The sequence below is a fragment of the Schistocerca serialis genome, chromosome 2, assembly GCF_023864345.2.
Source record: "Schistocerca serialis cubense isolate TAMUIC-IGC-003099 chromosome 2, iqSchSeri2.2, whole genome shotgun sequence".
NCBI lineage: Eukaryota > Metazoa > Arthropoda > Insecta > Orthoptera > Acrididae > Schistocerca > Schistocerca serialis.
Genome location: NC_064639.1, coordinates 804,852,354 through 804,867,617, shown reverse-complemented (window position 1 = coordinate 804,867,617; position 15,264 = coordinate 804,852,354). Strand labels below are relative to the sequence as shown.

General features: G+C 50.5%; 4 non-coding genes across 4 annotated transcripts; 2 read left to right on the top strand and 2 right to left on the bottom strand.

Annotated features, from left to right (window-relative positions):
• Window positions 1–1,868: 1,868 nt before the first annotated feature.
• On the bottom strand, window positions 1,869–1,941 carry Trnav-uac (transfer RNA valine (anticodon UAC)). Its single transcript has one exon. It is a non-coding gene; the product is annotated as a tRNA-Val (tRNA).
• Window positions 1,942–2,176: 235 nt separating this feature from the next.
• Window positions 2,177–2,248, top strand: Trnap-cgg (transfer RNA proline (anticodon CGG)). Its single transcript has one exon. It is a non-coding gene; the product is annotated as a tRNA-Pro (tRNA).
• Window positions 2,249–10,459: 8,211 nt separating this feature from the next.
• Window positions 10,460–10,531, top strand: Trnap-ugg (transfer RNA proline (anticodon UGG)). Its single transcript has one exon. It is a non-coding gene; the product is annotated as a tRNA-Pro (tRNA).
• A 601-nt stretch (window positions 10,532–11,132) lies between these two features.
• Window positions 11,133–11,205, bottom strand: Trnav-uac (transfer RNA valine (anticodon UAC)). The gene has a single exon. It is a non-coding gene; the product is annotated as a tRNA-Val (tRNA).
• Between the last annotated feature and the right edge of the window lie 4,059 nt (window positions 11,206–15,264).

The following is a 15,264-nucleotide window of genomic DNA, read 5'->3' as shown; positions in this document are numbered from 1 at the left end:
CACTTCAATGCTGCCCCCAGTCGATGTGGGCCATATTTCACCGAAGCTGTCACATTTCAAGTCTTTTTTTTTTGGAGCTTAGCTATGTCAGAGATTTCTTCCCAACAACACGACTACCGACGACGCGAGACGTATACCAACTCTTACTGCGCCGGTGCCCCAGGAATACCCTGGAAAAGAAGTACCCAGACAAGAACTGGCGACAGATATGGCGCGTTATACGGAACGTTTACCTCCCAACGTCGGTACGCTCAACATGGTATGTGGTGATAAATAGGAAGTTCGCAACGAATCAACGGCGGCACGCGATTCATTTGGCAGACACTCCACTATGTTTAGGCTGCGCAACAGTGGACACTGATGAACATCGTTTAACATGTAGTGGGACGGCTCCAGTGTGGCACTTGGCACAACAGATATTGGCGTTCCTGTTACGCTCCGCCCCTCACACAATTTCATCAGACACGCTTTTTTTCCCCCAAGAATATTATTTCCCGGTCCAAAAAACCAATGCAGTGACATGGGTGCGGGGAATGGTGGTGGGCTACGTGTATAACGAATCGGAAAAGGACAAAATTGATTTTTGGCATTTTCTCCTGGATGGACACACGAAGCTGCAACAGCATAAGAAATATAGACAAGACTTCGCTAATTACTTGCGACTTACATTTACCGACCCGCCGGCCAGATGGGGTGTGACGGGTGAGAGATGAGATAGACGAAGAAGCCGAGATAGACATCGATCACAATTACGGACCCTTAGTTCATTTCGAGAAGACGACCCAGTCTTACACCAACGTCTGGAGAACGAGTCGATAGATGGCTCTCTTGCTCTATCGAACGTCGGGTCGTGAGCAGGTGTCGCCCCCGACACGAATTTCATTTCATTGCTACAGGAGCATGTTTCTTTTGTATTTGTACTATCCGCAATGTCTTCATGTCTTTCATTTGGGAATTTTCAGTTTTATTCACTTCATTAATTAATTAATTTTCTAAGTAGCCACTATTTGTCAACATATGGACTTTGTAGACACTATTTATGCGATAGTACAACAACATGTATGTCAGCAAAGGTGGTAAGCCTGACATTGGATTTAAAAAAAAAAAAAAAAAAAAAAAAAAAAAAAAAAAAAAAAAAAAAAAAAAAAGGATGGTAGAGCACTTGCCCGCGAAAAAAAAAAAAAAAAAAAAAAAAAAAAAAAAAAAAAAGGGGTATGATTCCTGCTTTGGGTGCAGGAGGTCCCGGGTTCAAATCCCGGACGAGCCCTGCCATTTTGACCGTGCTGAAGAGTAGGTGGAACTCAGCCCCGGTTGCAGCTCCTCAATGAAGAGTTGACGCCTGTTATAGCACGTGGATATAACAAGAATGCGGCACCAGTAAAGTACGTAGGTGGAATTCGGTAGAAAGGCAGACGGTAATTTTGCATGCAACGGAAAACAAGGTTGTCTTTGCGGGATATGTGCACCGTGAGTGGAGATTCAGCTTAATTGTGCGACAGTCTACCCTCATCTTACTAGCGACGGCAACAACCAAGGGGTGGCATGTAAGATTGAGCGTGGCTAAGAGTTTCTCATTATTAGTTTGCATCACACTTTGACAGAGCTGTGACAAGGCGAGTAGGGTGAGCTCAGGAAAGCCAGTAGCAAGCGCACTTGAAGTAGCCCTGAAGAACCGGATTATAAATTTTGCCTGCCATAATGGAGCTAGGGGCGTTCTCAGTTACCAAATACCGGTGCAATAAGAGAGCAACAGTATTTGACAGTAAAATGACGCCCTATCCGTCTAGCATACAACATTGCTTGTCTCTGCATACGCGGACGTGAGGTCATCTCGGAAATGAAATCCGAAATGTAGATTAAAATTGTTGTGTTCCCGCCCGGGATCGAACCGGGGACCTTCTGCGTGTAAAGCAGACGTGATAACCGCTACACCACGGAAACAACGGTCATTTTCATGTACCACCCGGAGACTCGTAATAGCAACAGTTTCTCTTCTGTGTTAGCAAGGGCATCGGCTACGAGCTCCCTCCGATTCGTGAAGTTCCTGTAGTAAAAGACGTCGATGGAAACAATCCAACCGCGACAGACAGGGAGAACGCTGGCTGAGCTGCAGCCCTACATGGTGAGGCCATCAAAGGTGGCGTCATTCACATGCAGTGCGTTTTCGGAACGAATAGGCTCGTTGGTCTAGGGGTATGATTCCTGCTTCGGGTGCAGGAGGTCCCGGGTTCAAATCCCGGACGAGCCCTCGCGTTTTGTACAACGGTGTGGTAACAAATCGCATGGCGGCGGCTGTTTCGCGCATTTCCAGGCCTCCAAGTCAGCGCTAAAATCCGACAACCAGTTCTGAAACCGTTTCATGTTTCATTTGAGCCATGTGCACCCAGCTGATGGAACGTTTGAAGTTGATTTAAATGAACACAGTAGAGATCGTAGCAAGTGTCTTGCTGAGTGCGACGAAAACGGGTTTCCGCCCGCAATCGAGCCGGGGACCTTCTGCGTGTTCGGCACGGCGCCTGGGCTCGGCGGCAGCTGCTGCTCTTTCCTTCCTTACGAGATACCGTCGATTCGCGCAGTCGTTATTGCAAAAGATGTCACCAAAGGCAATCGCTTCGTTAGCGGCACTTTGCCTGGGCTCGGCGGCAGCTCTACATGGAGGCACCAGCAGCCCAGCCAGGCCGCCGCCGGCACCGGTGCGCCACAGCGCAAGGAGCCGGCGGCCGCCCTGCAATGCCCCTGTCGTTGCATATTCCACCCGCCTCATATCCTCTCCATGTCTGACTCACTACCCCAAATGACACTGCAGTCGACGTGCTTATTACTATCGCTTTTGGAAGAACCAAGGCGCAGTATTCTAGTGTCGAACCGGTACTGCAAATTGGGATTAAGCAAAAATTTATTGTGTGGTCGAGCGACAGCCTCGGCTCGCTCTTCCTACATGATCGCTTCTTGTGCGGAATAATTCCTAGCTCGCCGATGGCTTCAGAGTTGGTCTTCTCGAAGTTTTGCTTTCGCACTGCATTCCGCAATCTTTTCGTTATGAGTTGTGTGCTTCGGTTACCCGACTTTCTTGTGTTTAGTGCGTTTGGCATCTCTTAACCCTTAGCCACCGCTTGCCGAAATTTCCACACTATCATCTGTCGACCTGCAGAGCTCGATGAAGGCCTCGCGGCCGTTCCTGAGCTCGTGGAACGGTCGAATCTGTAGTTGTTTCCAGATCTCTCCCACACAACGGCCTCCCAGAAGCTTGGATTACAGAAGTACGCCACTACTCCCAGCCGGAGATTCACGATTGAAAGCAGAATGACATGAGCTACACGCAGCTCCGAAATTTTTTTTTTTTTTTTTTTTGTGTCTGACCTACTTTGAAAGACTTTGTAGTTAGTCGGCTCTCAGCCGTGGCAGCGTGCGGACGGCCCCGCGCGCCGGCCAGTGCTCCGCTGCAGGCGTTGTTTACTTCCGCGTCGTAGCTTTCAGGCTTGCGTCCGTCCACTGTGAACAACATGTCGAGCGCTTACCGCCGTGCGACCCTTAAAGTTTCCTTCCCAGCTGAACATGCGCGACCTCGTGCACATGAAGTTGAAACGTTCATACGTGAAGAAGTTCGTTTAGATCCTAACCACGTTATCGGAATCCATTTTTCGATCATGAGTAGTGTCGTTCATATTAAAATGACAAACACCGAGGTGTGTGAAGATGTTATTCGCCGCCATGCCAATGGACTTAAGTTCAAATACTCTGGTGGTCACGTCGGAGCTGTAACACTTGAACTCGCAGAGTACGGTCAACGCACGATTAGGGTGTTTGAACTACCTTTTGAAGTGCCGAAGGACGAAGTTGTCTCTGCGTTACAACCATACGGTAACGTCATCGGTTACGTAGAAGAAAAATGGCAAACCTTCACGACCTACCATGTCCTTAATGGTGTGCGTCAGGTCAAAATTGAACTAAAAAAACATATTCCATCATACCTGACCATTGGCGGGGTGCGAGCCATTGTCATGTACGACGGCCAACCCCGAACATGTGCGGGTTGTGGACAAGAAGGCCACGTCAGATCCGCCTGCATGCGACGCCGCCTGATCCAGACGCCGGTCGGCGAGGAAGCGTCCCCAGCGGTGATGACTCAGATCCCTGTTACATACGCCAAGGTTGCCCAGGAAGGTAGCACGTCTACACAGAGTCTTCCTGCTCCGTTGACGTCGTCTGATCAGGTAGATACAACCGCTCCTGAGATTCCTTCTGAGGTGCCCCAGACGCCAGATCCTAACCTGCCGAATCATCGCAGCACTGTGACTGAAAATGCTACTGAGATGGACGTTGATCCGGGAGTGGTACCTACTTCTGCTTTCCTTCAGACTGGTCCGGAGTCAGACGAAAGCCACCCGCCATCGGACTCTGAACGACTTGTTCGAAAACAAGGGTCGACACGAAAGAGAAAGAAACGTAGCCGTACACCCCCTGATGAATCCATTCTACGGATGGATACCGGGGATGCAGACCCGAAGATGGACGACAAACCGATCTTTGATGACCGAAAGGCTGATGCGACAGACCCGCCACAGGCGACCACTGGCAACGAACACCCCTCATTACTGACGCCGTCGCCCCCACAGGTCGACGTTGAAGAGAGCCTATCCGATGAGACGAAAACTACGTCTCCTCTCCACGTGGATGACGTGCACAGCCGATGCCCTACCGCAGCATCAGTCTCCTGGGCAGACGACGTGGAGATCGAAGGGACTGGGGTGGACGCTGCTGATGATGGGGCACCTCCATCGGTTGCGCCCGCGCCCGCAAACTCTCCACAATAGCAGCCTCTTCAGCGGACCGGCAAGATCGACGACCTCTCGCTCCTGAAGAAGAAACCCCGCCTGTGCCTGTGGGACTCCAACACCAGCATTATCGTGTCGCAACGATTAACCTCGCGACCATTCGTGCGCCCCACAAACTAGCGCTGCTCCGCGATATGATTTATGATGCGGACATAGATATTGCGCTTTTTCAGGAAGTGCATGTCGCCGATTTTTCACCACCACATGGCTTCACGGTGCATCTTTCTCCCGCCTCGGACACCGGTAGTGGTGTTGCCATCATCTTACGCGAAGGTCTTCCTGCCGAAGATGTCCTATACCTCCCCAGCGGCAGAGGTATGGCCCTTACTCTCTTTGGTGTACGCATCATCAATATTTATGCGCCGTCGGGCTCCAGCTACCGTCGTGAACGCAATGCCTTCTTCGCGAATGAAGTCACACCCCTTTTTATGGGACCACACGATGACTGGATCATGGGTGGAGACTTCAACTGCACCCAGCGACCTCAGGATCAATTGCCGCGTCACTCACCGTGCGCCGCTCTGGAAACAGTCGTCACGCGGCTACAATTTGTCGACACGTGGAGACATGTTCACGGTGATCTTTTGGGCTTTACGTACCACACTGCGCACTCCTCTAGCCGACTGGATCGCATCTACATCTCGCGATCCCTAATTCAACACACTCGACAGGCTGAAATCTGGCCTGTTGCTTTCTCAGACCATGAGGCTTACTTCTGTGATGTTGTTCTCACAAGACAGGCAGTATGGCACGGACGTGGTTTATGGAAACTGAACACGGCACTTCTTAATTCACCTGACTGTCGACTTCTAATAGAAGACACTTGGATCACATGTAATAGACGCCGACCCACGTATCCGTCTACCATATCCTGGTGGATCCAGTGTGCAAAACCTGCTCTTCGAAAAACTTTAATCCGGTATGGCAAAGATGTTGTCGCCTGGAGGAAGAGCACTATGGACTTTTACTACAGGATCCTACGAGAATGCTCCGCGATTCCAGCCTCCCCTGAGCGCCATACAAGGATGAACCAAGCTAAGGCCCAAATTTCCAATCTCATGCGACGGCATTTGGAAGGGGCGATAGTACGATCTCGTACTGCTGATCGCATGCCTCATGAACATCCGTCGATGTACCATATCGTCCAAGAACGACAAAATCGACGCCGAAAATTGATTCACGTCCTAACGGATCAAGACGGGCGTCGCTACGCAACCCAATCTGCCATAGGGAATGTGCTTCACGCCCACTACCGGCAGCTCTACGCCGCAGTTCCACATTCCCCAGCGTTGATCGAGGAAGTCTCACAGCTCAACTTCGGTGGTATCCCAGGAGATGCGGCGATTGAATTGATGTCGGAGGTGACTGATGAGGAAGTCCGCGATGCGATCCGGGCAGGAACCATCAATCGCTCCCCGGGCCCCGACGGTCTTCCCCTCGAATTTTATCGCACCTTCCGTGATTTGTTAGAGTCCACCTTCACCTCCATCTGTCGGGAACTGATGTCTCCGGAAGTACCTGTGCCGGACGCTTTCATGGAAGGAATTATTATTCCTGTACATAAACCGCACGGTGGCAACAATATCAGTGATTATCGGCCCCTCACCCTCCTTAACAGTGATATGAAAATCTTCACTCGCCTTTTGGCAGCACGACTTAAAAACGTTGCCCGATATGTTGTGTCGCCAGACCAAGCATCTTTGGGAGGCGACAACAATATTCGCACGGCTTTATGCCGCTACAGGGATATGATCGCCGTTACCCAGGCACAACGCCTCTCTGGGGCACTTGCGTCTTTGGACTTCAGTCAAGCTTTCGATAGGGTTGACCATTCGTTCCTTACGGCCGTTCTCCACCATATGGGTTTCCCGGTCGCCGTTATCACGGTAGTGATGCGCCTTCTGCGGGGTGCCTCATCCAGGATTATGTACAATGGCAGACTCACTCCACCGATAATAATAGGTCGATCCGTACGTCAAGGTTGCCCTCTATCAGCAATTTTGTACGCCTTTTCCTTGGAATCCTTGCTTTGTGGACTAAGACAACGTTTGGTAGGGTTGTCCATAGATCGCTACCGATTCTGTTGCACGGCCTATGCTGACGATGTCGTCATCTGTTTACGTAATGCCGACGAAGTTCGAGCTGTTTTGACGTGGGTAGCGACTTATGGTGAGGCGTCGGGTAGCTCTTTAAACGTACGTAAGTCACAAGTTATGTTCATTGGCACGGGACTTCCCGTGGAGTGCGTTACACCTCTCACCACCGTTGATACCATTCGTTGTTTGGGAATAGATTTTTCATCTGATCTCCGGCGTTCAGCCACCATCAACTGCCGACGCCTCCTTTTAATGATCAGAGCAGGTCTTATGGACCATCGCCTTCGATCCCTAGATATTCTCCAACGAGCTCGATATGTCAATACATATATCGCATCCCGAGTTCCCCATGTAGCGCAAGTTCTACCTTTCCCGCCTACTGTGGCACGTCGCATGTTGGCAGCGATGGCATCTTTCGTCAGCTCTGGGATGTTGTTCAAAGTTAACTATGCGACCCTTACTCTTCTCCGTGAACGAGGTGGGATGGGTCTGTTTCACGTGCCGGATAGAGCTCGCGCCCTATTTGTCAGCTCCCAGATGACGGTATGGACACGTTGCCCAACGAGCCTCACTGGTCTCCTCCTGTCGGCATACTCGCCGGCCTCACTGTCAGCCCCAGTGATGATCTCGGATGTTCCGGCCCAGTTCCATTATATACGGTACTTCTTTCTGGAACTCAGTTATCTACGCCTCACCTTACCAAGACAGCTTTTACTCAAGACAAAGGCAGTATACAATGTCCTCCAATTAGGTCGTCCTCCTAACCCGATTGAACTAAAGTTCCCACAGGTTGACTGGCGTCATGTATGGCGCGCGGTGTTCGCCTGTTACCTTGACACGAATGTTCAATCTGTCTGGTACATAACTGTCAATGGTAAGCAAATCAACCAATTTCGCCTTCATCGTATCCACCTCGCCCAATCACCTCTATGCTCCACGTGTGGAGTGCCAGACAATGATGAACATCGGTTTGTTTGCGGACCGGCGGCGGAGGTTTGGCACTTGGTTCGACGTATTGTGGCTTTTCTAACGCGGGACATTCCGGATCGGATTACTCCCCTTTCATTATTATTTCCGGAACGTGACTATTTTCCTCGGACAAAGACCAATGCTGTGAATTGGATTCGCGGACATGCCATTCACTACTTATTTGGACAAACTGTAGACTCTGTACTCGATTTTTGGACATACCTCAATGACCGTCATTATGTCGTTGTCCGTAACCCAAAATACAGACAATTTTTCTCGAACTTCCTTGGGAGTGCTTTCCACGAGCCGCCTCGCAGCTGGAATGTGTTAAGCCAAGAGAGGAGAAGGTTTCCTGCTTGAACCAATGAATATTTCTGAACAATTGAACGGAACACATCAATTTCGAGAAGACGTGACTCAACATATTACCAGCGGGGCGCAGAAGGCCTCTGATCAATTACACAAAAAAAAAAAATAAATAAATAAATAAAATAAAATAAAATAAATATAAAACAAAAAAATAAAAATTAAAATAAAATTCAGAAAAAGGAAAATTTTGTTTTGTTTGTAAGGATAGCCCTAACCTTGATTTCCCATATTTCCCCTGGTATATAGGCAGCTCCTTGGGGTAGGTTTAGTCAGGAGCCAACGCCTGAAGTGGCCCAGATTTTATTTTTTTTTTTTTTTTTTTTATAGGATGAAAAGTGGCGGTGGCACTTGTTTTTTTTAGTTCCATTTTATTTAAAAAAAGGGGGTAGAAAAAAAAAAGGTCCTTGGTTCAAATCTTCCATAAAAAAAAAAAAAAAAAAAAAAAAAGTGGTTAAAAAAAAAAAAAAAAAAAAAAAAAGGGGGTATGATTCCTGCTTCGGGTGCAGGAGGTCCCGGGTTCAAATCCCGGACGAGCCCTCGCGTTTTGTACAACGGTGTGGTAACAAATCGCATGGCGGCGGCTGTTTCGCGCATTTCCAGGCCTCCAAGTCAGCGCTAAAATCCGACAACCAGTTCTGAAACCGTTTCATGTTTCATTTGAGCCATGTGCACCCTGCTGATGGAACGTTTGAAGTTGATTTAAATGAACACAGTAGAGATCGTAGCAAGTGTCTTGCTGAGTGCGACGAAAACGGGTTTCCGCCCGCAATCGAGCCGGGGACCTTCTGCGTGTTCGGCACGGCGCCTGGGCTCGGCGGCAGCTGCTGCTCTTTCCTTCCTTACGAGATACCGTCGATTCGCGCAGTCGTTATTGCAAAAGATGTCACCAAAGGCAATCGCTTCGTTAGCGGCACTTTGCCTGGGCTCGGCGGCAGCTCTACATGGAGGCACCAGCAGCCCAGCCAGGCCGCCGCCGGCACCGGTGCGCCACAGCGCAAGGAGCCGGCGGCCGCCCTGCAATGCCCCTGTCGTTGCATATTCCACCCGCCTCATATCCTCTCCATGTCTGACTCACTACCCCAAATGACACTGCAGTCGACGTGCTTATTACTATCGCTTTTGGAAGAACCAAGGCGCAGTATTCTAGTGTCGAACCGGTACTGCAAATTGGGATTAAGCAAAAATTTATTGTGTGGTCGAGCGACAGCCTCGGCTCGCTCTTCCTACATGATCGCTTCTTGTGCGGAATAATTCCTAGCTCGCCGATGGCTTCAGAGTTGGTCTTCTCGAAGTTTTGCTTTCGCACTGCATTCCGCAATCTTTTCGTTATGAGTGGTGTGCTTCGGTTACCCGACTTTCTTGTGTTTAGTGCGTTTGGCATCTCTTAACCCTTACCCACCGCTTGCCGAAATTTCCACACTATCATCTGTCGACCTGCAGAGCTCGATGAAGGCCTCGCGGCCGTTCCTGAGCTCGTGGAACGGTCGAATCTGTAGTTGTTTCCAGATCTCTCCCACACAACGGCCTCCCAGAAGCTTGGATTACAGAAGTACGCCACTACTCCCAGCCGGAGATCCACGATTGAAAGCAGAATGACATGAGCTACACGCAGCTCCGAATTTTTTTTTTTTTTTTTTTTTTTGTGTCTGACCTACTTTGAAAGACTTTGTAGTCGACTTACTTACTACTATCGCTGTTGGAAACCAGGTGATAACCGCACAGTATTTTAGAGACGATCAGGTAATGAAAATTTAGAATAAGTAAAACAGTATCAAAAGAAGTTGTGTGGTGGAGCAGCACATGCAATTCACGCTTCCTAGATAATCGTTACTGCATAGAATAATTCTTTTGTCTGCGGCGTCTTCAGTATCCGTCTTCTGGAAGTTTTGCTTGCAGTATATTGTGCAATCTTTTCGTTATGAGTTGGTGCTTGGTTTCCCGATGTTCTTTTGTTTAGTGCATTCGCCTTCTCTTAACCCTGAGAAACCACATACCGAAACTGAGGCACTGCCGGCTGTTCATAAGCAGTGCTCGATGAAGTTATTTCGCTTTTTATTCGTTGCCTTTAATATTCTTCTCATCAGTGGTGAGTGCTGCCTGCAGAAAGCGTTTATCTTGCGAATTCGCGTGAAAGTTTGTGTTCCCTGTGAGGCCCACTACTTGGGATTAACTTGACTGCTCCAGCCAGGTGGCTCGTTGGTCTAGGGGTATGATTCCTGCTTTGGGTGCAGGAGGTCCCTGGTTCAAATCCCGGACGAGCCCTGCCATTTTGACCGTGCTGAAGAGTAGGTGGAACTCAGCCCCGGTTGCAGCTCCTCAATGAAGAGTTGACGCCTGTTATAGCACGTGGATATAACAAGAATGCGGCACCAGTAAAGTACGTAGGTGGAATTCGGTAGAAAGGCAGACGGTAATTTTGCATGCAACGGGAAACAAGGTTGTCTTTGCGGGATATGTGCACCGTGAGTGGAGATTCAGCTTAATTGTGCGACAGTCTACCCTCATCTTACCAGCGACGGCAACAACCAAGGGGTGGCATGTAAGATTGAGCGTGGCTAAGAGTTTCTCATTATTAGTTTGCATCACACTTTGACAGAGCTGTGACAAGGCGAGTAGGGTGAGCTCAGGAAAGCCAGTAGCAAGCGCACTTGAAGTAGCCCTGAAGAACCGGATTATAAATTTTGCCTGCCATAATGGAGCTAGGGGCGTTCTCAGTTACCAAATACCGGTGCAATAAGAGAGCAACAGTATTTGACAGTAAAATGACGCCCTATCCGTCTAGCATAAAACATTGCTTGTCTCTGCATACGCGGACGTGAGGTCATCTCGGAAATGAAATCCGAAATGTAGATTAAAATTGTTGTGTTCCCGCCCGGGATCGAACCGGGGACCTTCTGCGTGTAAAGCAGACGTGATAACCGCTACACCACGGAAACAACGGTCATTTTCATGTACCACCCGGAGACTCGTAATAGCAACAGTTTCTCTTCTGTGTTAGCAAGGGCATCGGCTACGAGCTCCCTCCGATTCGTGAAGTTCCTGTAGTAAAAGACGTCGATGGAAACAATCTAACCGCGACAGACAGGGAGAACGCTGGCTGAGCTGCAGCCCTACATGGTGAGGCCATCAAAGGTGGCGTCATTCACATGCAGTGCGTTTTCGGAACGAATAGGCTCGTTGGTCTAGGGGTAGGTGCGGCTCTCGCAGCCGAGCGAAGCAGACGTGCGGTGTGTGCTCTCCGCTGTCAGAGAGGGCCCGCGCGCCTTGTTTACTTTTTTCGGCCGACACTAACGTGACGCCGTAGCGCTACAAGACCATGGCAAACCAATACAGAAGATCAACCTTGAAATTCACATTTCGGAACGACTTTACCCGACCAAAGGCGCTCGAAGTCGAACGCTTTTTAAAAGAGGAAGCCAAGATCCCGGCTGCCGACATTGTCGGCATTCACTTTTCGATCGTCAGTAGCACGGTCTATGTAAAGCTCATAAACGAAATTACATGCGACAAGGTGCTTCGTGAAATGAAACAAGAACTCCGCTTCTGCCACGCAGATGGCAATGTTGGCAACGTCGAGGTCGGCCATGCCGCAATGGGACTGCGGACTATCCGCATATTCGAACTTCCATTTGAACTCCCGGCGGCAGAAGTTGTAGCGGCGCTCCGCCCCTACGGCACGGTACACGAACACGTGGCTGAAAAATGGACCCAGTTTAAGACGTATCCAGTACTCAATGGAGTACGCCAAGTGCGCATAGATCTCCAACGACACGTGCCATCCTATCTACAGATCGGAGGATGCCGGGCCATAGTTATTTATGACGGCCAGCCGAAGACGTGTTCCGGATGCGGCAAAGAAGGACACCTTCGTTCCGAGTGCCTCCAGCGTCGGATCACACAACTCCCACCGAAGGACGTTGCGCCACCAGCGGCGAAGACTGTTCTACCCGTGACTTACGCGGCGGCGCTCACGACGTTCTCCACACAACAGACACGGCCGACCGCTTCAGCGGTACAAGAATCACTTTCCACGGACAAAAACCTGGATGATCCGCCGACCTGGCCAGTGGTGGAAAATAGTACTACGACTCTGGAGCTACCGAACGCGACAGACATTGACGGCGGCAAGATGGCAATTGATTCCCTTATTGTACCGACCGAAGCGTTTGTTCCGGCGGAGCGTGAGTCAGTGCCGTCTTCTGACAATGAAGGCCATGTACGGAAACAGCGATCACCGAAACGCCGAAAGCGCCGTCGTCGGACCGTGTCGGAACACAGCGGTTCGCATTCGGCCGGGGAAGAACAACTAACCACTCAAGAAGCCAGCCGCGAAGCTGAGGCTGTTTCCACTGACTCCAACCTTGCAGAACAGACAGAAAAACATGCAGCTTTCGAACATCAGCCCATTGACAGAAACAGTGAGCAGCGGGAAGGTACCAGTGCAGGCAGCGAAGTCGCCCGGTCCCATACTACCAAACATTCCGAGGCTATGGAACATGAACAGACATCCGCGCCCGCTTCGTGGGCCGAGGACGTCGAGACACAAGATCCCGACCCGCGGCCAGCTGAGGCGCCGCCGGATCATGCAGCATAAGCAGCACAAGGAGGACCGCGTTTGGCGGGGGGTGACATCACTTCCGATGTTCGCTTCTCTCCAACATGGATAACCTCGCCCAAACAACGCGTTGCCAGGCTTAACGCCTGGCGACAATGAATATCAACATGATCAGTTCTCCTGTCAAGATCCAACTTTTGATAGAAACCATACGAGCCATGGGAGTTGACTTTGCTTTCCTACAAGAAGTGAAAACGACTGCACTCCCGCACTTTTACGGTTACGCCACACATGTGACGCCCGGAAGCCCTGCAGACACCGGAGTGGCAATATTAGTGCGTGAAGGTATTGAAGTTACCGACGTCACGTTTCTTCCCTCCGCGAGAGGAATAGCATTTACGGCACTCAACACCCGATTCATTAATGTTTACGCGCCGTCGGGTACCACAAGACGTCACGACCGCGCCAGATTCTATTCCACAGATGTCGCTCACCTTTTCCTTGGACGATACGAGCACAGCGTCTTCGCCGGCGATTTTAATTGCGTACTTCACCCCAAGGACCAAATCCCACATTACATGCCTTGTCCGGAACTGGGTGCGATGATCCAAGAACTTCACTTGTGCGACACGTGGGAAAAAGTCCACGGTAACCGCTCTGGCCACACTCATCTTACCAGTCATTCGGCCAGCCGACTTGACCGCATATATGTGTCACAAGATCTCACACACGGTGTGGTGGACGCCGAATTATGGCCTCAAGCCTATTCCGATCACAGTGCCTATATCTGCACTATACACCTACGCCCCCAACAAGTCTGGCGCAGCAATGGCTTTTGGAAGCTCAACATAACTCATCTCCAGGACCTGGATTGCCGTCGGCAAGTTGCAGCAACGTGGACTGACTGTGAACGCCGCCACCCACGATACACCTCGACCCTGGAGTGGTGGCTCCTCTGTGCCAAACCAGCAATCCGTAGGACACTTATGCGTTATGGCAAGGACGTGACTGCGTGGCATCGACAGACCCTCGATTTTTACTACGCGGCACTCAGGGACCTCGACGCCTTACCCCCTTCCCCGGAGAGACAACATGACCAAAGCAGAATCAAGGCTCACATACTATCATTGACGAAGCGTCGACTAGAAGGTGCAGTAGTCCGCTCGCGACGGCACGACCGAACGGTTGCAGAGGAACCCACTATGCACCACGTTGTGGCGGATAAGCGCCGACAACGTCAACATTTAATCACACAACTCAGGACACACGACGGTCGCTTATGTACGACCCAAGCAACCATAGTAAAGGCGGTGGAGGATCATTTTCGTCATCTTTACAAGGAAAGAACCGTCATTGACGAGGCCACTACTGAAGTGTTACAGCAGATAACCCGTACTATCGACGAGGCTACCGTGAATGCACTAACAGAGGAAATCTCACTCGAAGAAGTCGAAGACGCCGTGGACAAAGGTGCGGCCAATAAATCTCCTGGACCTGATGGATTGCCCATCGAATTCTACCGGACTTTCCGTGACATCATGATGCCTCGCTGGGTTATAATGTTCCGCGAACTTATGTCTCCAGACTGTGTTGTGCCGCCAGCGTTTGTAGAAGGTCTCCTCATACCAGTACACAAGCCAGGTGGAGGGCTACCGATTAACGACTATCGGCCGCTTACAATGTTGAACGCCGATTACAAGATTTTCACCAGGATTATGGTGAGCCGTATTAAGACGACTTTGCCGATGATCCTCGCTCCAGAACAGACGTCGCAGGGGGGAGAAGCCAACATACACATGGCCACCGGTGACTGCAGGGACTTAATAGCGATCGCTTCTGCGTGCCGTCTGAGAGCGGCGATCGTCTCCGTCGATTTCCACCGCGCCTTTGATAGAGTGCACCACAACTTCCTCCTACGAGTGATGGACTGTATGGGATTCCCCCCGGGCCTCATCGACACCCTACGGCGTCTTTGGACCGCAGCCAGCTCACACGTTCAGGTCAATGGAAGGACGGTAGGACCAGTACCCATTAAGAGGTCTCTACGACAGGGTTGTCCCCTTTCAACCTACCTTTATGCAATCGCACTCGAGCCACTCCTTGGGGGCCTTAACCACCGCCTATCTGGTATCACGCTGCGGGACGTCACCTTTCGCTATAGGACATACGCTGACGACCTGCTACTGCTGGTTCGTTCCAATGACGAAGTTCAAAGCGTACTAACCTGGATTGAGCGATACGGACAGGCCGCAGGCAGTCTTCTGAACATCAACAAGTCGGCGGCGTTGGACATTGGGCGTGGTCTCGGACCGGAAGCCCTCGCTCCCCTCCCACCAGTTTCTGATCTGCGATATTTGGGAATCACGTTCAAGAAAGATGTACGTAAAACAGCTGCAGCAAACTACCGACGGTTATTACAGATCATACGCGCAATGGTGCG